This window comes from Balaenoptera acutorostrata, chromosome 17 (assembly GCF_949987535.1).
Source record: "Balaenoptera acutorostrata chromosome 17, mBalAcu1.1, whole genome shotgun sequence".
NCBI classification, from domain to species: domain Eukaryota; kingdom Metazoa; phylum Chordata; class Mammalia; order Artiodactyla; family Balaenopteridae; genus Balaenoptera; species Balaenoptera acutorostrata.
In genome coordinates, this window is record NC_080080.1 from 19,954,551 (window position 1) to 19,980,393 (window position 25,843).

Genomic DNA, 25,843 nt, shown 5'->3' on the forward strand with positions numbered 1-25,843 from the left:
TTTGCTTCATTTCTGAGTAAGTTGTTAAACTGCTTTACAGCCATCAAGAGCCAAATCACAGTCTTCAGTCTTCTTGAAGTAAGTTTAATCCTTAATCCACAGATAAGCAGATCAAAGGTGATTTACTCAGTTTCCCAAAGGAATAGAACGGAAATAAAAGCCAGATCCCCACGTGTGCTGTGCCCCCTGAATCTGTCACTTCTATAGGCTTTATCCTAACTTCCCACAAAATCTGTTCTTAAGGGGAAGGGATTTGCATAGAAGGTTCTGAGCCAGTGGTCCCTTCCTCCCTCACTCACCTGTCCGTGTCTGTGGGGTTTTATTGAAATGAATCTCAAAGGTGAATTTTATGGGTCAGTGTTGACAGCAGCAGATATCAGGGCATGAAAGGCACTGTCCCAAAGGAGGAAAATGGGACAGTGCGTGTGTTTGTATTCAGGAATTCCAAGTTAGTGCTCAATGAATTTGCTAATTAGATTTACTAATTGAGGCTATCTCTTTTCACTCTTGCTTAATAAGGAAGCAAGGAGGGAAAGGAAGGAAGGAAGGAGGGAGGGAGGGAGGGAGGGAGGGAAGGAATTGTTTTTGAGTACCTATTAGGTGCCATATATTTAATCATCACAATTTGATGGGGGTAGGTATCATCATCCCTATTTTACACATGAGGAAACTGAGTCTTAGAAGGTTGAATTAACTTTCTCAGAATCACAAAGATATTAAGAGACATAGCCAGGATTTATTATCCAGGTGTGTCAGAGTCTAGATCATCACACACACACCTGTCTTGATGCCTCCCATGAGACACACACCAGCGTCCCAAGCACCCAGGTTCCTGGAGTGATCATTCCACGGCTACTCTCTAGGAACACCTCCCTGAACAACTGCAAACCTCTGAGCTATCATAGGCCCAAAACTTAAGCACAAGCTGAATCCCAATGACACAAAAGTTACTCTTTTGATAATGACTCAGTCAATTTAGCCCTTCCCTGACCCTATAGTTTTACATTTACTAGATTACTCATTTTCATGGGAATCATGAAGAATACTAATTCAGAGTAAAATGGAAACTAGGAAGCTAAGAAGGGGAATGGCATTCTGGCTCCACAGTGAGTTCCCAGATTCGCTCTTTCCTATACCTCTTCCACTCACTGCTTGCAACTGACTGGAGTCACATTTATAAAAATATCTTTCCAGAGAGTTCCCAGTTTGAAAAAATTATTGTGTTCCATAATTCGCTTAGAATTCATTGGTTTGGGCCTTGAACTGCATTTTTCCATAGGATTCACATTCTCAATTTAGCTACCAAAAACTCTCTGACATATAACGTAGCTGAAATTTACTTAATACCGTACCAGTAAAGTAAATAATAGACTTGAATAAGAAATATTTTTGTAATGATTAAAATTATAATAAATATGATAATAATAATTGCAAATTTGTACCAGGCTCAGTATTTAACACAATCTCATGAAAATCTATGAAGATATCATATCCCATTTTTATAAATGAGAAAACTTTCCTGAGCCAGATTAAGTAATTAATCTAAAAACACATAATTATTAAATTGTCAGGATTTTAACTCAGATCTATTGCATATTTGATGTTCTGGTTGCTCAGACTCTCTGAATTTTAATGTAATAAAGTACTGGCGTCAGAGATAAGAGATTCAATTTTACTTCCAGTTCTGTTGAGAACATGCTTTGGGCAGGTCCTTTAACTTCCCTGGACTTAATTAAGTCACTAGTAAGTTGAACAGTTTGGACAACTGGTCTAAACTCCAGGCCAAGTAAACCTCTCAGTGATAAATTTCTCATCACCTCTAAAAGCAGCCCTTTTAGCCCTTTGTTCCAAGGCTAAAATTTTTAGTAACTTTTTTTCCTAGTCAATCAAAATATATTTCCAAATAATTTCCAAATACTTTTCTCCTAGAACCCTACAAGGTAAATCTATATGCCCTTCTCCATCCATCCAATCAGTAACTATGTAATGTAGTACCAGCATGAGGGAATCCAAAAAGGTTACAGTCAAATGAGTGGAAATGAAATGAGATTATTAGAACTGATATTTACTTATTTAATACAGACACATCTGAGTCCAGTAGGAACACAGAGAAACTCTTTATGTCTGCCTGGAATATACTAGTTAGGGCGTAGTAGGCTATACTGAAGTAGAAATAAAGACTGACACCTTAGGGGCTTGACACAAATTTACGTTTCACTCAAGTAAAGTTTAATGTGGTTTGGTGATAGTTCTAGGCAACTCCCTTCCAAGTGATAAACCAGGAGCCAGGTTGCTTCCAACTTATAGTTTTGTCATTTTCGATCCTTCACTTACAACTGCATAGTCAGAAACAGAAAATGGAAAATCGTGCATAAGATTTTATGGCTAGGGTCGTAAATCTCTTTGATCGCCTCTGCTCACATCTCCCTAGCGAGAACTCAGCCACATGGTCCTAGCTACATGCAGTGCTGACTGGGAATTGTACGCTTTCAGTATTTCCAGAAATCAAATCGTTTGGTCACCAAATTGCATTATGTTTCCTACAGGGACTCAGAGAGTTTACATTGTAGAGTTGCAAATGAGTTAAGATTTGAAAAATGAGCAGGAGTTTTACAGGTGATAAATCTGATGGAGGTGCTTGGGTTAGAAATAAATTCCTGAGCAAAGATCCAGAACGAGCACGGCATGTCCAGAGACCAGTATTCATTACATAAATATTTATTGGGTCCATATCATGCATCAGTCCCTTTGCTAAGTACTGTACTTATTTTGGGAATACTATTTAAAGTAGATGTCTTAGCAAGAGTTCCCCAGAGACAAATTCTTGAGTGAAAATACTGTATTTAGAAACTGATCCCCCAAAGCAAAAGTGATGGACAAGGGAAAGTGAAACAGAAAAGGAAGATAAGCCAGTTCAAGGTTGCATTGTCTAATTGGCCACTGATACAAGCAACTTGTTGCTTGAGCCTGAGGATTGGAGACTTATGTGTCTCATAACTGCTCTAAGAGGATTTGAAGTTGTGCACAAGAGATATCTAATATCACCCTCTTCCAATACCATCCACCTCTTATACTACTCAGGTCCACTTTGGCCTTCCATTAGTCCAATCCATCATAAAATCCCATTCAAAACAGTAGTCAGTTATTAGAAGTACACTAGTGGAACTAGCTCCAGTTCCTGCTGCTGTAACTGGTCCTGAGGCACATGATTTTAATTCATTCTCTCACTCCTATACTATCTGTTATGGGCTGAATGTTTATGTCCCCTTAAAATTTATACACTGAAACCCTAACCCCCAGTGTGACTATATTTGGAGATAAGGCCTTTATAAATTAAGGTTAAATGAAGTCACAGGGTAGGGTCCTAATCCAGTAGGATTATAAGAAGAGATACCAAAGAGCTTGCTCCCTCCCGCTCCCTCACCACCTGGACCAAGAAAAGGCCATGTGAGCACACAGTGAGAAGGAACCATCTACAAGCCAGGAGGAGAGCTCTCACCAGGAACCACATGGGCCAACACCTTAATCTTGGACTTCCCAGCTTCCAGAACTAGGAGAAACAAATTTCTGTTGTTTAAGCCACGCAGTCTCTGGATTTTGTTATAGCAGCCTGAGAAAACTAATACACTATCCATTTAATATTTTCCTCATCTAAGGATGAGGCCTATAGTTTGGCTGGTCTAGTAGTCTTTCCCAGTGGTCAAGGTTGCTTGCCTAATGATATGGCCTAGACCTTCAATCCTGAGGGCTTGGGACTCATGTCCTTGGCAGGTCGTGGTTGTTATACTTGCCCATTCATCATTTTCAGTGGGTACAGAACTCCAAGTAAATTCACTGGTTAATAAATATACTCCAACTTACCTCCTTTGTATAGCAGCAACCCTAGCTCCTCCTGGAAACCAGGATCAATTACCCACACCAGTGCTGTAATCATTGCTTGCTGGTTCACTAGCATGAAGAATCCAGAGTGACTAAACTGTAATCCCAGCTTCACATAGAGTAGAACTCTTCCTTTTTCCTTTGGAGGTAAACCCTTTAGGAAAATAGGACCTCAAGTCCAGCAGAGTTTGAGCATAAGTTTTACAAGTGGGTATCAAAGAATGATGATAAGAGTGCCTACCTTTATGTAAATCTCTTGCTTCCTGGATTCATGTATTCTACCTGTTGGGGAACCAACGGCATCTCTTAACCATTTGCTCAATATATTTATTCTGAAGATAGTACTGAAACCCTAAGGGCAATATTACTGAGCTGGCACATTACTCGAGTGTTTAATAAGCATTTCCACTACTCTATTAGGTCAGTTGCTTCTGGATGATTGAGTATATAATAAGTCAAGTAGATCCCAAGATTATGATAGCATTTCAAGCATTCTGTAAGCCTTCAATTGTGGTGCTGACTGTAGCACTGAAGGCAGAAAAGGCAAACCAACATCTTTATATATAATAATTCCAGTAAAAATAAATCACTCCTCCTCCAGGGTAGAAGAAGTCTGATGTAATGAATCAGCCACCAAGCGACTGGTTTCACTCAGGGAGTGTCCCATTACAAGGGCAGGCTCAGCTTTGGTCTCCAGTAAAGATTGGGTATTTAGCCACAACAGTACCTAGATCAGCGTTGGAAAGAGGCTCCCATGCTATTTGGTCCATGCATATAGACTCTATGTCTGCCCCTGTGGCCACTTAATTCATGAGCCCATTATGCCAGCATCAGGCTGGCAGAAAGTGAGGCTGGGTGTCATCTTCTCCACTTATTATTGAGTGTTCCCTCTCTCGTTCACCCTTTCCTCATGGTTTGTGTCTATGGCCATATATCTATCCATATGGATCTTCTGCAGACTTTCTTTTTGTCCTGCTTCTTATTTACTCATTCCAAATTCCTGACCAATAGGCAAGCTATTTTCTAATAGTCATGAATCCATACATATTAATACCTCAAGTCACTTCTCTCTCCATAAAAAGTGAGCAAACCAAGTGTTTTACTCATAACTCTGACCACTGGGAGGATTTTCCCCAGCATTCTCCTTTAGGAATACCTGTGGCTGTATCTGTCATCTGGCAGTTGTCCTTTTAAACTATTGTCCATATAATGAACCAACACCAAAATATTCATTAATGAGGCAGTACTCTGAATCTTTGTAGAATTCAGTTCTCACTCTCTGGCTCTGGATCACATGTCTAAATGTATAAATAGAAAGGTATTTATATTTCTGGCTACTTCATGTTTACAAAGTCCAGATACACAGAAGTATCCAATACAATAATGAAATGGAGAGGAATCTTTATGATTGAGAGCCCATGTCAATCAAATGCTACCACATAAACCAACATCCCTCCTACCTGTACCTTATCACAATTTACCACATGTGACTGTCTTAATATTGAATAATTATGATGCTACTGCATGCCAAAGATTATCATCACCTACTTCGTACAAGTATTCAGAGTTTTAGTTCTTTCTTATCTATGAGTAATCCAGCTTTAAATCCCATCACAGGAGTCTGTTTTATACAAACACTTCTAGTAATTACAGTTTTTCATATTTCTTTGAAAACAGAACCTCAGTCAAAGGTTTACATAAAGGTAATTTATTTGGGAAGTAATCTCTTGGGCCAAAAATTATGGAAAGAGGGAGTAAAAAAGAAGAGAAAATATATAAATATGACTTGTTGAGTTGGCCATTGGTACAGATGACAGGTGCTCAGACCTGCATAATGCAGTAGAGATTTATAAAATATGTCTCTGAACCATTGGTCCAGGCCTCTATTGCCCACATGTCAAGGTGACTCCATGCGTGTAAACATCCACTGTTGAGCTACACAAGTGTGATACTAAGAGGCTTCCTCACATATGCCCTAGGGAAGGAAGGACTACGTGGCTTGAGGACAAAGTGAGGCATTTTGAAACGTACCTTGGTGAAACTAGTCAAGTTCTATACGGAACTGTTCATAATAACATGACCATGACTGATATAAGAGATGAGAGTTGAGAAGATTTGACATGGTATAAAAGAAGTATCTGATGCAGTCTAATGCAAAAAGGATTGAGCAAAATTAGGCTTGACACTTAGAGACCTGATCCTGAGGATACTTCCATGTGATGAAAATTATTTTGGATTTCATTCGTTAGCAGATAAAATTGAAGGATTTTGAGCATGGAAAAAATATGCTCACCCCTGCATGTTAGAACGATGACGTTTGTAAGCAGTATGAAAGACGCTGGTACAAGTGATATAAAGACCAACAAATAAGACTATTTTCAGTAAGGAGATGAGATATGATGATAGTAAAAATCGGGGCAGTAAGAATATACAGGAAATGCCCACTTGAAAGCTGTTTGGAGGAAGAGTCAATGGGCTGGGTTTGTGTTGAGCAAGAAGGGTATAGGAGAGAGAGGAACCTAGGATTCCTCCCAGATGAGTAATTTGAGACTTAACAGTGCCATACACAAGTTAGAGACATAGACTAGGGAAAAGCTGACTGGTGTCGGTGAAGCACTGGCTGCATAGAGTTCACTTTGGATATGTAGAGTTTGAAGAATGGTTTGGAAATTTGGATGTATACATTCAAAAGATAATTGGGAATATCAGCATGGAGTTCAAGAGTGAGACCTGGGCTGGGTAGGGTGGGAATGAATAGCATACAGGTGGTATACTTAGAAAAAAATATCAGTCTCAGAGAGATTGCCACTCATTCATGGGGATCTCTCAAGGATAATTCTTGGCAGCTGTAAGGGAAAAGGGAGAAGATGGAAACTGAAGCAACTTCAGTCTGTGATACTAGAAAAGGTGATATGGGATTCCTAGGATCGTTGTTGTTGTTTTCCTTGATTGCATAGTTGGAGTAGCTAGAATAGATGGTGGGCATTATTGCTGAACTGGTATCTCCTTTGGAAGAAATTATTTCCCCAAGGGTCAGAAAAGTTCTTCGCACTTAGTTTCCCTGTAAATAACAGCAACAGCTAACCACTTTTGAGTGCTTAATTTATCAGGTATTGTTTGAGTCTAGAACATCCCTAAAAGTATGCCACTTACTGTGGATGTGGTTATAGTTTGGTTGAACATGTTCTGGTTGGCTCAGTTAAATTTCAGCTTCTGCCTAGAGTACCAACCCAAATGTTATTATTAATGTGTCCAGTTTTGCTCTCAGAAGTGTCCATATCTACATGATAAATTATACGGTCCTCCTAGTTATAAATATGCTAAGATATTGATCTCTTCAAGGAGGCTGGACAGTTTACCATAGTTGGAAAACCCCAGGGTAGTATCCTCTGACCTCATCACCATTCGTCTTAGTGTGCTAGGCAATATTACAATTATTATGTGTGCCAAGATGTGAAAAAGGTAGAGAATCTGGGCAACTTGCTTGGTATTATTATGCCAATTTTATAGATAAGGATATGGGTTAAGTGCCACAACCAAGATCAAACCGGAAGAGAGAAGATAAAAATGCAGATCCCTCTAAGTGATACCACCTTGCTTTCCAAGCATCCTCCTATAAAAAAGGACATCCAGCTAATTCATCCTGTACTCAGGGATGCAAATCACAGACTCATTCTGTTTACGCTGAAGTCATTTTGTGACAATGATATCAGAAAGTATTCTCCTTTTAAGACTCTATCAAAAAGAGAAATACTTCTTACTTTTGGAAACAATTGTGCCATTTGGGGCCCAACCAAGGGTTTCACAGGAGCCTTAAAACCAATAAACTAGAACCAGTAAACTAGAGTGTAATTTATTCTGCACACTATTTACATTTATGTGGTCCCTGACTTTGAATCTTCACATCACATTGAAACACAGCTTTCTTATTAAGTACACTTTCAAAGTCATCTGACTTAGAAGATTTACAAAAAGCAGTTGAAAAACACAATCTGGTACTTAGACTTCTTCTTTCCGTTGTAACTGGTCACACAAAGAGGTTTTTCCTGAATGTTTACCTATACATTTGTCACTAAAAGTAGTAATTATATTCAGCGAGAATATTTGTCCTTGCAAAGTGTAAATTCAATTGGAACTAAGTCAATGAAGAGAAAATTAAATCAAATATGATTACGTAAAGAACTTTCCTACTCTAACTTGTCTGAAGTTACTCAGTTACGAAGTGGAAGAGTAGGGAATTAAAGCCAGGCTTAGAGGATTTCAAAAGTCCAGGGCTTTGCCTTCCCTACTGACAGTACAGTGTGTACTCAATTTTGGAGCATGGAAAATATATGTACTTGTTTTGTACCTGTAGTTTGGATATATAATTGACATCTTTGTGCTCTGGTATTTCAAAAATTTTAAGGCTGTAATGAGGGGTCACATTTACAATCATCAATATATTCTCTACAATGAATATGCTCCCTTAATTAAATCATGATTCTGGAAAAACACACCAAAAAAAAAAAAAAAAAGTGAAATTGAAATGATGTTTGAAGCTGTCTTCAGTGATTTATGCCACTCGTCTGGATTTTCACCTTCATGAGACAATTCCTCAGAGCTGATTCAAATCCTTTTCTTTGAATTGCTTCTCCAACTACAACTTCCTATTGTTTTCTAATTCCAATAAAATATTTTCTTCAACATCATTAAAGTTTCCAGTTCCTCAGTTTCCTCTCTCTCCCCAATCTAAAAGCTTTTATCTATTTCTGGCTTTACTTTCCTACACTAGCCAGGTAGTACCTTTTGGCCAAATATTTCAACAAAGCTTTCCCCAAATATTATTTGATTCCTTTTCTAGCTAACCCGGATAAACTCCACCCGCCCTTTTAATGAGATTCCTTTGTGGAGCAATGTAATTAATCAGATAAGAACTTGGAGAGACTTGAAGGCATTTGGTTACTGGAATAGAACATTCAAGCACTGTAAATAAAATGCCATCATCCAGAAAGTTTGGTCTACATGATCTTATTTATTCTAGTCCATTAAGTGATTGGTTAAATATGTTTCGCAGATGAGTGTCAGCCCCTACCCATGGTTGTTCAATTCCTTTTAAGTACAAATAATATTTAATATCTTAATGGAAAAGTAATTTGTTTACTCAGAGAATTTAAAATTTAAAACGTTTCTTCTGGTAATATGAAACATATCTTTTAATAACCAAATGCTTTTAGATATTTCATTAGGAAATGTTTAAGTTGTATTATTGTGATATAACTGTTTCAAGAAATAGCAGGCTAGTGATGTTTTAATAATTCCCCCCAAAATAACTGCAGCAACATGGATGGACCTAGAGATTGTCATACTGAGTGGAGTAAGTCAGACACAGAAAGGCAAATATTACATGATATTGCTTATATGTGGAATCTAAAAAATGGTATAGATGAACTTATTTGCAAAGCAGAAATAGAGTTACAGATGTAGAAAACAAACTTATGGCTACGAGGGGGTAAGGGGGGGAGGGATAAATTGGGAGATTGGGATTGACATATACACACTACTATGTATCAAATAGATAACTAATAAGGACCTAGCACAGGGAACTCTGCTCAATACTCTGTAATGGCCTATATGGGAAAAGAATCTTAAAAAGAGTGTATATAGGTATATGTATAAATGAATCACTTTGCTGTACACCTGAAACTAACACAACATTGTAAATCAACTATACTCCAATACAAACTTAAAAAAAAGAAAAGAAAAAAATATATACCCAATGAAGCAATTCCATAATCTCAACCAGATCTCCATTACTTTTCCCTATTACTTCTTTAAAAAATATCCATCACCCTTTTCTTCATTTTGCTCCCTTTCCTGCTTAGATCCCATGTTCAGAAATGCAGTCACTTCCTTGCAAATGCTCTCAATTCTCTTTCCCCTCCCTCTGTCTTACCCTGCCATTTTTGCCTGGTGAAACTCAAGCCTGGTTAACTCAGCTATCCACTTGCCCTATGCTTGCACCTAGGAGGCTATATGATGCTGGAAGAAAGCACAGAAGTAGGCTGATTGGCCTCATTTTAATTTATGCCCTCTGTAATGTCTGATAATCCTACCACACTTCTCCAGGAAAATTATTTCCCCATTCTCCACTCTACCACCCTTTTCAGATAGCCACCCTTTCCTCTTGTCTCATTCTCAGTTGAAAACATTGTGCAATAATTCCTCCAAAAATCATCAGAAAAGAGCAACTTCCTCTTCTTCTCTCTGATGAGAGGCACTTCCTTCCATTTGCCTCTGTACACTCTGCCCTTCTTCCTGTCTTAATGAACTAGGTATCCTGCTCTCATGTAAGGCCTTCCCCTTCACTGATGCTCTGGAAACCAGGACTATTCTCTTTCTTTACTGCAGCCTCATTTTCTTCCTCACCACAGGATCATTCCTATTTGCCCACAGATGTGCCTTAGTACTCATCTTTTTCTTTTTTTTGAATTTTATTTTATTTATTTTTTTATGCAGCAGGTTCTTATTAGTTATCTATTTTATACATATTAGTGTATATATGTCAACCCCAATCTTTTAAAAGACCCCATAATTCTTTCCAGTTATCATTTTGATTTCTGCTCCCTTTTCCACTTGAAAGAACTCTCTGTACTCATTGCTTCCACTCCCTCACATTCTATTCTTTGCTAACCTGACTGTAATTGAACAATCATTAACTGAAATTATTTTTACCAGGGTTACCAACATCTTATGTCTTCCCAAAGTCCATGGCAAATTTTCAGTTCTCACTTTTCTCAACATCTCAGAAGGATTCAACAAATCTGACTACTATCTCTTAATTTCATTTTCTAGGCTATGAGACCATATTTATATAGTTTTTTTTTTCTTTCTACCTTCTTGAGGGACACTCTTCCTCAATTTCCTTTGCTGGCTCCTTCTCTTTTTCAGACCTATAAGTATAGGAAACTTCTAGGGCTCGGTCCTCTAGGAACACACATCCTGAGGTGATTTTAACCACTCCTACGGCTTTAAATGCCATCTAAACACCAATTTTCCTCATAAAAGGACTTCAGTTAATCTTGATAAATAAATAAATGAATGGCAATAGTGCAACTATTTTGATAATCTTGCATGTATCTTCTACATATCTTACTGTGTAACCTTGGGAAAATTACTCAATGAGTTTATGCCTCAATTGGTAACATTACTTAATGTCTGGAGTTCTTATGAAAATTAAATGATAATGTACCGGAAGCACTTAGCATAGTGCCTGGGAAACAGGAAGCACTCAATAAACGCGAACACAAAAATAAATGTTAGTTATATGAGGGATGGGCCATTATTTGGAAAAGCACAATTAAGTCAAGCAAATCCAAGTTCTTAAATTTTCATCCCAAGATCAGATGCACAAGGTTATCAAAATCACTTGGCATTTCAAGAACGTCTATTCATGAGCTTTCCCAGCAGAGTATTTAAATGATTAATCATTTTATTTGGTCAAGGTGATGGTTTCATCGCTCTGCCACACATGTCCAAAGGCAATCCATTCCTTCTCTTTTATGTAAGAATGGAGTCAACTGAATAGAAGCTTAGGGTTGGTGTTACATGGAGTTTGTCTATCCACACTGGGAATAATCAGAATATTTACTCCCTCTGGGGAATATGCTATAAGTAAAAGGCAAACATAACTTATTCCTTCTAAATTCTTACAGTTTTATAGGGATACAAATACTTTTTACATACAATGTCTCATTTTATCTTTAAATCAACCTCATGAGGTGGCAGGAAGAATATAATTTTTATTTTATAATTGAAAATACTGAGGTTAATTGACTCCCATGGTTTATAATTGGTAAACTCATTCCTGGAATGCAGTTCTTGATTGCTAGTCTACTGAACACTCCAGTACAAGTCCTCAATTATGCTGCCTTGGTACAGTCTGTGATGAACTGATTTTATTATATGAAATACAATGGGTTGTTTTTCACTTGTTAACACCAGCACGTCTCTTTTATTGCCATCTAAAAGGTCTCCTTAATACCCCTTGACTGAGAAGCTGCACCTATCTGTGCTTCAGTCTACTGTCTATAACTTTACAAACCATGAAACCTGGTACATTAGCACATGAGAGTTTCCATAAGGCAAGACACACAAACACTCACCAGTTATAAAGCATAACCAACGAAGGAGAGAGGGCTATGGCAAAAGCAGAGCCTAAGGAAAAGAGATTTCTTTATAAGGCAGTGAGCACAGAGCAGGCTCAGAATCACTCAGAGCTGGGTCATTATCACCTTGCTATGGCATCTGAAGCATAAATACTTTGTTTTCTCATCTGAAAATGAGGATCGTAATAACGAATTCACAGCATCATCCTGAGGATTAAAGTGCCTTACACATTATTGGCGCTTAATAAGTATTTGTTCCCACTGCAGTCCCCTCAGTAACTACTGGTTCATTTTGGTTAAAGATGTCACCCTGCAGGAAGAGGGAAGACCATCTCTAACCGGGCATTTTATTACAAAGTGCAGTAGAGAGTAATTAAAATCAAATGTGTACTCTTGTTTTGTTCTTTAATTGTTTGGAATGCATTCATCTTGTTTTTAAAAATTAATTGTAAATTTCAATGCAGGAAAATCTGAATGAAAGGTATTAGAATATTTATAATCCCCAGCCCACTGAAATGTCATTTTAAAAGTAAATGCTTGGGCTTCCCTGGTGGCGCTGTGGTTGAGAATCTGCCTGCCAATGCAGGGGACACGGGTTCGAGCCCTGGTCTGGGAAGATCCCACATGCCGAGGAGCAACTAGGCCCGTGAGCCACAACTACTGAGCCGGCGCGTCTGGAGCCTGTGCTCCGCAACAAGAGAGGCCGCGATAGTGAGAGGCCCACGCACCGCGATGAAGAGTGGCCCCCACTTGCCGCAACTAGAGAAAGCCCTCGCACAGAAACGAAGACCCAACACAGCCATAAATAAATAAATAAATAAATTTTTTTAAAAAAGTAAATGCTTAATAAAAATTTGATTATGTTTAGTTTGAAGAAGAAATGACCTCTTAGACCGGTATTGCTTTGATTTCCTCAGCAAGATTTTTGCTGATAAATGAACATAATCTCATGTATCAGATGCAGAGACTCCTTTAAAAATCTACGTCTTTATTCTTTCAAAAATGTCATCTTTTACTCATCCACATCATGCTTTTTCTCCCTCAATTAGCCCCTAAATTATTAGAAAGGACAGAAGAAAAAGGACAAGAAGATGAACTGTATTCATTTTCAGAATCTAGAAATCTGCTTAAGATGTATTTCCATAATTACAGCTTACACAGATATCCTGGAAGTAAAAGAGGCTGAGTGTTCCTACTATAAGTCATCAAGTTAGAAGAGAAAATGGCCAAAATACTTAAATGAGTATCTTTTTGTGAGGATCAAATCGATAAAAGAGCCAACAACCTTTATTAGCAAAAGAGAATTTCCACATTCACATCATAAATGGATCAATTAACTTTTTAAATTGTTTTAAAGTTCTAACTCTTAAACTGTAAAAATTATAACTTTTAAAAATTGTTTTACTCATAGCACTTATAAATTACTTTTTAGTCTTAAAAGGCATTTTATATTTATTTCATAACAATCCAGTCACAGGGTGTTATCTTTAGTCCCGTTTAGTGAATGGCTAGAAACTGATCACGGATTTAAGTAATCTGTCCAGGATACACTTCAAGTATGTGGAATGAATAGTTAGAACTTGAGCCTGGGTCTCCAAATACTAAATCCTTTTCACTAGTCACTTTACTTTAGACTTACAAGAACTTGATGTGAGTCCCACATTAGTTGCTTCTGGGCAGTCAACTTTGGGTAAGTCAACTGACTTCTCTGAAGCTCAGGGAATCTTATTTTATTTTTCAATATTGTACAGTTTTATTTGTCAATTATACCTCAATATAGGGATGGTGGGAGACCCCATATCATTGTGGTTCCGATCTTTTCTGGTAGGTTCCAGTCTTTTTCATAGATTCTGCAGACAATTGTGATTTGGGTGTGCTCATAAGAGAATGTGAGGTCAGGGTTTTTCTATTCCACCATCTTGCTAATGCACAAAACAAAAAGGTCAGGTATCTTTTTTTTTTTTTGAATGGAGAACGTGACATCTAGTTTCCTTTCAAGGCTTTAGAAAGAGCAAAGGACATAATGAATATGAAAACGCTTCACACCAGATTTTAATTTTCCTATTCCAGAAGTCAAACGTTTGACAGTCAAGTGATTAGAGAGACTGATTGTCCAGCAAGATGGAAAGAGCAAGTCATCTGGTGAGCCTCATATCTAAATCTAGGTCTAAATCCTTATTTTTTACTTCCTAGCTTTGCACCTTACCCAAGTTCCTTATTTATTTTCTGAGGCTCAGTTTCCTCACCTGCAAAATTGGCACACACAATAAACACTGCTCCATGATTCATCCCTGATTTACTCCTTTTTAAACTGAAATAGTTATTATCCAGGATTTATTATATTCTGGATATTTCTTTAAAGAGAAATTTAATAGCTACTCAGCAAAGGCATACTTGCCTTCTTTAGTGTGACCAAATTTCATTTTTTAACTGCAAATTCCATCTTCACATTACAGACAGGTCTATCAAATTGAATTAAAATAGAAATAATTTATATCCTTTTCAGTTAAAAACAAAACACAACAAAAACCTATCCTGAAATCCAAGCAAATGATAGAAAGATCGGAGAGAGAAAAGAAAAGATCTGTATGAAAATGGCACTTTTGCCCAGCTGTAAAAGCATAAGGAGAAACACAGAGGTTTTGATCGCTAGGTGAAGGGCAGACTGTTGGGATCCTTTTCTCGTGCAAAGCAGTAGACTCGGGCCACCTAGGGAGGTGTGAGGCCTTAGACACCTTAGCCGCAGGAATGACTCAGATGCAGTGAAAGATCTCAGAGCAGCTTGCTAATGCTAATTAACTTCTCCTGAAGGCCAAGAAAGCCAACCCTAGCCAAGTTTGAGCATCAAAACGTCTATTTGCTTTTCTGGGTTTTGTATTATTTGATTCCCAAATTCCTTTTTGCTAAAGCAACACATGGCAAAATATAAATTCTGTAGATACAGGGACAGCCAAGACTCATACCTTGCCATCACTCTACTAAAATTCTTTTGTAAAATGCCAGGGGGACCTGGCATATCCCACCCATGAAATCTCCTGCTGAGACTCTGGCAGAAAACAGATTGCTTCACGATCAGCAGCCCAGAGTTATTTTGGGTCTGCCACTTACCAGCAATGTGTCCTTGTGTGGATCTTAACCTTTTGGGGCTTCTGTTTCCTTATCTATAAATCTAAGAGGATGGGTTGAATACTGAGTATATGCCAGACCCTTCCTGTCCCAATGTTCTCTGATACAACCTATGAACAAATAATAAGGATTCCCAAACTAAAACAAATTCAATGCTGCCTCCAATTTGGAATGCACTGACTGACGTGATGTTACTAGATTTAGCATATCTGTGGAGAGGGGGGAAAAAAAAACCAGTTTACTGGCAGCCTGGTGAGTCAAAAGGCCAAGCTATTTTTGGTAAAGACCACTAAAGTGGCTCAGGCATTTACATGCATTTTCTCAGCAATAGGACAAAGGCATTCTGCCCAAATTCCAGGGAAAGACCTACCAACACCTTTGCTACTGTCCAGTAGTTAAATAAATGTACTTAGCTGAATAAGGACAACACACTCTGAATGCTGGTTTTGTAACATTGGTCATGCTTTGCAGTCTGCAAGTTGGTAAGGTTGTCAAGTGACCTAGTCATCAGGTGAGACTCATAGCTTCAGCAGGGAGTAAAGAAGCATTTTTGGCCTCTCTTTTTCCTCTTGCCTATATTGAATTGAATTAAGAAGTTGTCACCTGATGAAGATTCCCATGGCCAGGGCTAAGAGATACAATGACCGTCATATATTGAGTTTGGAAGACAACTTTGCAAGCAAAAGTCAGACAAGTAGCCTTTCTAGTACGTGTAGATAATTATGATAAAGAATATGTTTTCCTTTTATCCCCAACATTACTGTCATATCAAAACTCTTGAAATTTTAGGTAGCGCAGTTTTGCTAAAGAGAGCTAACTCTGGGATATAACGTATAATGTGCCGACTCTAGCTCACACTGCTGGATGGTATATTTGAAAGCTGCTAAGAGAATCAATTCTAAAAGTTCTCTTCACAAAGAAAAAACTTTTTTTGTGTGTCTATATGAGCTGATGGATGATGAAACTTCTGGTGGTAATCATTATGCAATACAAGCAGATCAAGTCATTATGCTGTATACCTTCAGCTTATACAGTGCTGTCTGTCAGTGACATCTCAGTAAAACTGAAAGGAAAAAAAATTTACAAGGAAAAATTTAATTAATTAATTAATTTTAGAAGAAAGAGTGCTAACTCCCAAAGCTGGCATGTTAATGAGGCAGCAAAATGTGACACTTGGAAGCAAGAACTTGAAAACCAAAGAGCTGAGACGTGAATCCTAGCTCTGCCTCCTTCACCCAGTCTGCCACCTTGGGCAAGTGTACTCTCTGAGAGACTCAGTTTCCCTGTCTGTATAATGGCGATAATAACTGCACCTAATGTGAATACACATATCCATGTGATGCACTCAGCAAAGAGGCTGACACATAAAAGCACGAAGTTAACACTATCAGTATTATTAAGCTATTACTAAACTTTGAATTATGCTTTGTATAATTGTATACTTTGTATCTTTTGTATTAGGTCACTTGACAACTTCACCCAAAAGCACAAAAGTTCACCCATTTTTATCCCTCCTCTATTTTGCCTCTTAGGATCCAGTTTTGTAAACTGACATTCATTTTGCCACTTTATGGGTAAAAAGTTAACCAGATTTCCCCTCAACTCTACTAAATATGAACCTCTGAAGACATAGGGGCTGCGTCAAGCCATCTTCCAACCACAAGGGGACCAAAAATGGAGGTAACATTGAGAAAACAGATGGAAGAAATGTAGAAAGAGGCTGTTATAGCATCGTTTATACTGTAGTACCATTTAGATTCTTGATCAAGGTCGCCCTGAAACCTTATTCTTGAAATATTCAGTTGTACAAGCTAAGAAATTCTCTATTTTGGTTGAGCCAGCTTGAGATACACCTTACGCCACTTGCAAAAAAACAATTCCTAACTATTAGACACTTGTTAAAAATGCAATTCCCTTGACCTGGTGAATGAATATTCAATAGAAGAGCTGAGAAATTCTGAATCTTTAACCAGGGCCCCAAGTGATTCTCCTGCAGAACCAGGGTTAGGGACTGAATTGTGTATCCCCCAAATTCACATGTTGAAATCCTCACTCCCAGTGCCTCAGAATGTGGCTGTATGTGGAGATAGGGTCTTTAAAGAGGTATTTAAGGTTAAGTGAGGTCATTAGGGTGGGCCCTAATTCAATACGACTGGTGTCCTTTTGAAAAGAGGAGATTAGGGCACAGATACACAGCGGGAAGACCGTGTGAAGACACAAGAAAATGATGGCCACCTACTAACCAAAGAGAAAGGCCTCAGAAGAAATCAACTCTGAGACACTTTGATCTGGGACTGGACAAAATAAATTTCTGTTGTTTAAGCCACCCAGTCGGTGGTACTTTGTTGTGGAAGCCCTGGTAAACGAATATAATCAGCTTTGGGAAACATCGATTCTGGGACTCCTCATCCTGTGCTAACATCTGTTTTGTAACCTTCCGGGCAAGCAATCCTGCAGCATTTGTTTGAATCTCCCTGCAAAAGGAATCCACAAAATACCAGCATTACTCATCTCATCTTGGAACTGCTCTCTGTGAGAAAATCTTCTTTACTTTATACTGAAATTTATGTTATCAAAACAATTAAGGTTCATAGTGATAACACTGGGACACACTAAGATTCTAATGCAGTTTCAGAATAACCAAAGAAAGCATATTACTCACTGAAAGTTTAATGCTATGTTTCCTATTGACAGTATAATGTTTGATATGAATATTCTAGCTTTTAATTTAGGATATTTGACAAATATTATTTGATTGTAACTAGCACTCTCAATTTACTGATCATCCTGGATAAAACACAGTTTATCATAGTTTCTAAAATAAAAATACTATGTGTGAAGTTTTCTTCCCCAAGTGATTTTGAACTTCTGAAGTGCAATCAACAAATGATGATAAAATCTCAATAGGTTTGGCTGCATAGTTTCTTTTGAGGTCAGATCCTTTAGCTTCAGAGGAAAAGCTTGTTCCATACAGATTTCTACCTACACATCACAGGCTGCCTATTCCTATAAACCTACAGGCAACACTCCTGTCAGGAAGTAATATTTTCACTGTTTCATTTAAAAAGTAATATTTCAACTGTTTTACTGAAACAATGATTATTTTGGACAGGTACTGTCCCCCAGAGTCATTTAATCTGATTCAATTACCTGTGTAATTGACCTCCAAAGCTTTCCCATTCTAGAGAGGATATTTCTCATTTTAAAACAGACACTGAGGGCTTCCCTGGTGGCGCAGTGGTTGAGAATCTGCCTGCCAATGCAGGGGACACGGGTTCGAGCCCTGGTCTGGGAAGATCCCACATGCCACGGAGCAACTGGGCCCGTGAGCCACAATTACTGAGCCTGCGCGTCTGGAGCCTGTGCTCCGCAACAAGAGAGGCCGCGATGGTGAGAGGCCCGCGCACCGCGATGAAGAGTGGTCCCCACTTGCCACAACTAGAGAAAGCCCTCACACAGAAACGAAGACCCAACACAGTCATAAATAAATAAATAAATAAATAAAAAAGAACGTGAATTAAAAAAAAAAAAAATCACAAAAAAAAAAAAAACAAAACAGACACTGACAGTCAGGTTAACGTTTAATAAAGGTCCTTTTACTTCAGTTGACTCTACTAAAACTCATATTAACAGTAATAACAATAGTAATAATAATAACTAACATTTATTAACTGCTTACTGTGATGTTATAGAGGGCTTTAAATGTATTGCCTTATTTAATACAATTATCCAATGATAGAGGCTGTATGTAGTCTGCATTTTACAGATGAATCTCAGAGAAGTTTAATAATTCAAAATCACACACTTCAGTAAGTAGCAGAACCAAGCTTCGTACCAAGTTTGATTTGGCTTTAAGGTCCTGCTCTCATTTACTGTGTGCATTCCACAAAGAGAATAATACATAGTCTGAGGAAAGAAAAATTTATCCTCTTGGCAACATCTGTAAAACATCTGTAAAACAGGGATATTAACACCTGCCTCGAGATTGCTGTAAAGATTAAATATAAATGTAATTTATCTCAGTATCTGGCCATAGTTCTTGGCAGACATTTCTTAAGTGCTTTATAAATGTCAATTTCCTCTTTTTCAGCAACTTTTTGCCATGTATTTCCAGGGCACTGATCTGGGTCACACGGGAAAACCTACAAGTAGAAGGTACAGTTACTCCTGACTTACTAGAGTTTATATCCAAGTATAAAGGCAAAAGACTGTGATATGAAAAAGTTACAAAATAATCTATTTTAATGAGTGCTTAGAGCAGGGGTTTTGTAGCCAGACTCCATTGGATTTGCATTCTGTCTCCACCATTTCCACCTACCCTTTGTAAAATCTTGCACCAGTTACTTTCCCTCTCAAGGTCTGAGTGTCCTTGTCTGTAGAATGAGGGGCTCAACCCCTCATGGGGTTGATATGAGGATTTTAAGAGCTATTCTTCATTGATGTTAATTTGCTTATTGTACCTCACTCAGTTCTTACAATGACGATGAAACGTGTTCTAGTTCACAATTCTCAAGTTCAAGACACAGGGAGGTAAATATCTGATGAATGTCACTTGGACAGTTTAAGTGTCACAGCTGGGATGCTTTCCCAGGCAGTGTGGCTTTACAGCCCAGTTTCCTAACATAGTATACAACACTGACTTTCAGGTTATAAATGATATATGTGATGTTCCAGAAATATTTTAAATGCTAAAAAATATACAAATGTGTAAATATGTAATATGTAAAAGATGTATAAAGATAAAAACAAACTAATTAAACAATTCTTCCTTGGGCTGAAAGAATAAAAGGTTGTACAATTTGTGAGGATAATAATGCCTTTAAGCACACTGAATAGCATTATGCTTTTTTTTATTCCCTAAAAGAAAGAAAGCCTCAAGTCTATGAAATGGATGGCCCTTCCAGACTTTTTCAAAATTTCTGCTTCTTCATGTCATTTCAAAAGATGACTTCTAATTTGATGACTGTTCCCATTAGCTCTGGGCCACTCAGCTTGCTTTTTCTAACAAAGGTCCACAGATTAATCGTGCGTGGCTGATGTGATTTCCTTGAAGTTCTCAGTGGTCTAATCTGCCTTGATGTGATTCCTTTCATGGTTTTATATGGCACTTGTGGGACATGAGAGGGCATAAGGCCAGCAGGGTTATATTGTGTCTATTTGTTTTCTCTTCAAAATGAAGATTGTGTTTAAATGAAAAATTGTGTTCCAGGAACAAATTATTTCCCTTTGAAACTCTGTCTCCTAACATGACATTTGGCGGTTTTGTGGAGAGAAATAATTTGTGTTTTTACATAGTCCTCCATGTTAATTTTGCCCTTCCATTTACAGTGAAAAATGAGAAATTTAGACCCACCCTCCATTCTTCAATATTAAGACAGGATCTACTCCGAGAGGCTGGTAGTTTTTTTTGTTTGTTTGTTTGTTTTAATTAATAGCTACTTTATTTATTGATTTATTTATCTTTGGCTGTGTTGGGTCTTCGTTTCGTGCGAGGGCCTTCTCTAGTTGCAGCAAGCGGGGGCCACTGTTCATCGCGGTGCGGGGGCCACTCTTCATCGCGGTGCGCCGGCCTTTCACTATCGCGGCCCCTCCCGTTGCGGGGCACAGGCTCCAGACGCGCAGGCTCAGTAGTTGTGGCTCACGGGCTCAGTTGCTCCGCGGCATGTGGGATCTTCCCAGACCAGGGCTCGAACCCGTGTCCCCTGCATTAGCAGGCAGATTCTCAACCACTGCGCCACCAGGGAAGCCCAGGCTGGTAGTTTTAAAAGATCATTTTCCAAATTACATACACTCTACACAAATATATGTGTGTGTGTGTGTATGTATGTGTGTATGTATATGTATATATATATATATATATATATACACACACACACACAATATAGGAAAGAAAAAATGTTTTTTCTCCCTCCCCCACTTCAGTTCCCTTCCCCTTCCTAGAAGTATATTCTTCTCAGCTTTTTTGTGCATTTACATATATATGTATATATATAAATATATATATATGTTTTTTATTAAACAATATCAGATGAGATTTTGATCTCAGTGGATATAAATCTATCTTGTTCTTTTTAATAATCTCAGATTCTTCAGTATAGATGTAAATTTGCTGATACGTTTTTCTTTTTTAATCTTTTTTCCTCTAGTGTTTTGGAAGTTATATGTCCTCTTTCAAATTCCCAAGTTGCTATCTTTACAGTTTTACAGTATGTACAGGCATATCTCCTTTCTTTATTGCACTTTGCTTTATTGTGCTTCACAGATATTGCTTTTTTTTTTAATGAATTGAAGGTTTGTGGCAATCTTGCATTGAGCAAGTCTGTCGGCAATATTTTTTCAACAGTATTATTCCATTATTGTTAAATTAAGGTATGTACAGTTTTTTTTTTTTAGACGTAATGCTATTACATACTTAATGAACTACAGTATAGTGTAAACATAACTTTCATATGCACTGGGAAACCAAAAACTTCATGGGACTTATTTTATTGCCATATTCCCTTTATTGTGGTGGCCTGAATCCCTAGGCAATATTTCTGAGGTACACCTGTATATACAGAGTATATGAAATTTATTACTACATAGAGCTAATCTGTATATATAGCTTACCAATAAAAAAGAAAATTTTTGCTTAACTTTATCCTTTCATCACATGCTAGTACCACACTAACACAATCTGAGAATTTTCAAGATTATGATTTTATTCATTCTTCCAAGATTTTCTTTGTCCTTGGTGTTCTGCAGTTTGAATGTATTATGCCCATGAATGAGGTTTTTTTGGAGTTTATCCTGTTTGGTATCCTAAGTTATCTGGATCTGTGGTTTGATGTCTGTCACTAATTTTGGAAAGCTCTTGAGTATTATTACTCCAGATATCTCTTCTGCTCCATTCTCTTTTTCTTCTCCTTCTGATATTCCAATTACAGGTATGTTACATCTTTTGATATTGTTCCACAGCTTTACATATTCTGCTCTCTTTTGTTCATTATTTTTTCTCTTTGTATTTCAGTTTGGGAAATTTGAATGATTTTCAAGTTCACTGATCCTTTCCTCAGCCATGTCTAGTCTACTAATGAACCCATCAAACACATTCTTCACTTCTGTTACTTTGTTTTTTATTTCTAGCATTTCCATTTGATTCTTTCTTAGAATAGCCATCTCTCTGCTTATATTATCCATCTGTTCCTGCATGCTGTCTACTTTTTCCATTAGAGCCTTTAATATATAATAGTTATTTAAAATTCTCTGATAGTCTGTGTCATATCTGACTCTGGAGTTTGCCATGTGACCCCAGTTCACCGGTGGGTCCAAAAAAGTTTGTTGATTTTTAGTTTGTTCAGCTTTTTCTTGTTATAAGGGCAGGAATGCTGACTTCTAAGCTCTACCACTTGGAGCTGAAATCAGAGTGCTGTTATTCTTAACAAAAAGTTTTACTGGTTTTGTTGCTTACCAATGCTTCTGATGAAATGTAGCTTCTAAGTTTTTTTTTTTTAAGTTTGTTGAAATATAACTTTAATAAACATTTCAGATAGAGTTTGTGGTGATAAATATCCTAAGTCAAGGAATGTCTTCATTTGTCTTTATTTTGCCATTTACATGAATGATAATTGGCCTGGGCATAAAATTCAAGGCTCATAATCTTTTTTCTCAGCATTTTGAAAATTTTGCTTAAATGTTTTCTTGAGCCAGTTTTTTAAATGATAAATCTCTTATCAATCTTTCTTGTACCTTTTAAGTTACCTGTTTTTCTCTCTGGAAGCTTTTAGAATTTTCTCTTTCTACATGGAGTTCTAAAGTTCCACTTAGACTATATCTAAGTGTGGGTCTTCTTTTTTTCCACTCTCCAGAAGCAGTTCCACAAGCAGTCCCATTGTTACCGAACATAAGTACATGTGCCCAAAACACAGTGAGGCCAAACAATACCAAAACGTTGGAGTTTGGAGCAGAGAAAGGTTTATTGCAGGGCCATGCAAGGAGACTGGTGGCTCATACCTTAAAACCCCCAAACTACCAGAAAGCTTTCAGCAAAGCCCTCTTATAGGGAAGGTGAGGGAGGGTAGTTGTTCGTTGTTGCAAACTTCTTGGTGTCAGATCCTTTGTTCTTGAGGTCAGGTCATGATGTTCCTGTTAACCTCCACCGAAACAAATGTTATCCTCTGTTCTGACAAGAAAGGGCAAGGTCCCAAGGCTCAACTTTTGCCCTCCAAGGTCCAGGCGGGGCTAAAGGGAGGGGTTCCTGCGTGACCGGGTTACCCTGCCTGGGAGCGTTTGCACAGCACCCAGTATGGGTCCTCCCGCCAGTGCCCAGGCCCGGCTGAAAAGGCAGATCTCAGCTGGCAGCGCCCTCAGGGCCAGGTCCCAGACTCTGCTCAGCCATCATCACGGAGGGAGCCAGGCGCCCAGGACCCAGCCAGCCCTCAGGCTTTTCATTTAAACTGGAGAGAATCATTTGTATAGTATCAATAGGAATACGTGTTGTAGCAAATATCAATCAGGTTAATTCCCAGCTCACAACAATTGCCCTTCTTTGAGAATAGCCCAACCACAGAGGTTGTCCTGAAGTAATGTTGTGCAATGTCCTTGCAACTTAACCCTGACCTCTGGCCACTCCTAGAGGTAGACAACTGATCTAAGCTATACCAATTTTTGAAATTTGAATGGAGAGAGTGAAGCTGGTTGAAGCTGTTACCTTAATGGCGGTGTCCATATGCTCCAGTTGCTGAGGCCTCTGTGGACGCGACCCATGGAGACTGTCACTGCTGTTGGGCCGCCGAGGTGGGGGTTGGGGAGAGGTTCGCTGCTGCTTCAAGGCCTGGGCCCCGCCAGCGTGTGGCCATTGCGAGGGCTCTGGAGCTCTGTGAGACACAGCCTTCAGCCTGTCCCCGGGCCCTGCAGCTCACCTGCCGGGCGGAGGGCCTGGAGGGCCCCGGGAGAAGGCCGTGATCCGCCTCTCACTGCACTGTCTGCCGTGAGGACCATTGCGAGCCTGACTGTTGGTGGAGCGGGACCTCTAACTGCTGCGCTCAGTCTCGCCTGCTCCGTCCCTGTTGCATCATTGTGTCCCTCAGAGGCAGGAGGAGGTACACTCCCCTCTTCCCCTTTTTATTTTCTTTATTAAAAATTAAGGTGAAATTCACATAATATTAATCATTTTAAAGTATATAATTCAATATTATTTAGTAGATTCACCATCTTGCGCATCTATGCCTTCTATCTAATTCCAAAACATTCTCATAACTTCTAAAGAAAACCCAATACCCATTAAGTAGCCAGTCACTATTCTTGAGTTTTACATAGATATTTCTGTAATTAAGCAATATGCGTTATGACACTATTTTAAAAAAGGAATACCTGTTAGAATTGTGGTCATTTATGAGAGTCATATTTTGAAAGGCTCAATAACCAATGATATCTTTAAACAGAATACTGATCAGTGACAGGAGGGTACAGTATTTCATAGCATAGTGTCTTACTTCATTTGGGATGCTATAGCGAAAATACTATAAACTGGATGGTTTATAAAGAACAACAATTTTTTTTCTCACAGTTCTGCAGGCTGAGAAGTCCAAAATCTTGGTGCTGGAAGATTCAGTGTCACTTTCTCACAGATGGCATCTTCTCACTGTGTTCTCACATGGTGGAAGGGGCAAGGGAGCTTTCTTGGGCCTTTTTTATAAGGCACTAATCCTTTATGAAAGGCTCTACCCTCATGATGCATTCACTTCCCAAAGGCCCTATATCTTAATACCATCACCTTGGGGATTACAATTTCAATACATGAATTTGGGGAAGACAAACATTCAATCTATAGCACAAGGGACTGCATAACCATTATTAAGAAAATGAAAAGGCAACCCACAGGCTAGGAGAAAATATTAACAATACATGTAGCTGACAAAAGATTGGCATCTAGAATATAAAAAGAACACTTACAACTCAAATACAAGTTGCAAATGCAATTTTTTTTAAATGGCCAAAAGATTTGGCCGACACATCATTTAAAAAAAGGTATTTGAGTGGTTAACAGGCACATGAAAAGAGGTTCAAAATCATTAGTCATCAGATAAATGGAAATTAAAACACGTACTGAAATGAGATGTCCTATTAACCACTAGAACAGCTAAATTTAAAAATGCTGATGCCGAGACTGGTTCAAGATGGCGGAGTAGAAGGATGTGCGCTCACTTCCTCTTGCAAGAGCACCGGAATCACAACTAACTGCTGAACAATCATCGACAGTAAGACACTGGAACTCACCAAAAAAGATACCCCACATCCAAAGACAAAGGAGAAGGCACAATGAGACGGTAGGAGGGGCGCAATCACAATAAAATCAAATCCCATAACTGCTGGGTGGGTGACTCACAAACTGGAGAACACTTATACCACAGAAGTCCACCCACTGGAGTGAAGGTTCTGAGCCCCATGTCAGGCTTCCCAACCAGGGGGGCCAGCAATGGGAGGAGGAATTCCTAGAGAATCAAACTTTGAAAGCTAGCGGGATTTGACTGCAGGACATCGACAGGACTGGGGGAAACAGAGACTCCACTCTTGAAGGGCATACACAAAGTAGTGTGCACATGGGGACCCAGGGGAAGGAGCAGTGACCCTATAGGAGACTGGACCAGACCTACCTGATAGTGTTGGAGGGTCTCCTGCAGAGGTGGTGGGTGGCTGTGGCTCACCGTGAGGAC

The 25,843-nt window shown here is 38.6% G+C and overlaps 1 protein-coding gene across 5 annotated transcripts in view; it reads right to left on the reverse strand.

The window, feature by feature from the left end:
* COLEC10 (collectin subfamily member 10) overlaps positions 1-25,843 on the reverse strand; it is a 237,312-nt gene that overhangs the window by 151,401 nt on the left and 60,068 nt on the right. For 2 of the 5 annotated variants that reach the window (XM_028168181.2, XM_057532458.1), the window contains exon 3: positions 4,121-4,161. The exons of the other annotated variants lie outside the window; for them this stretch is intronic. The gene's annotated coding sequence lies outside the window, so the exon portion shown is untranslated. The remainder of the gene's footprint in view (positions 1-4,120; positions 4,162-25,843) is intronic. 5 annotated transcript variants of the gene reach the window in all.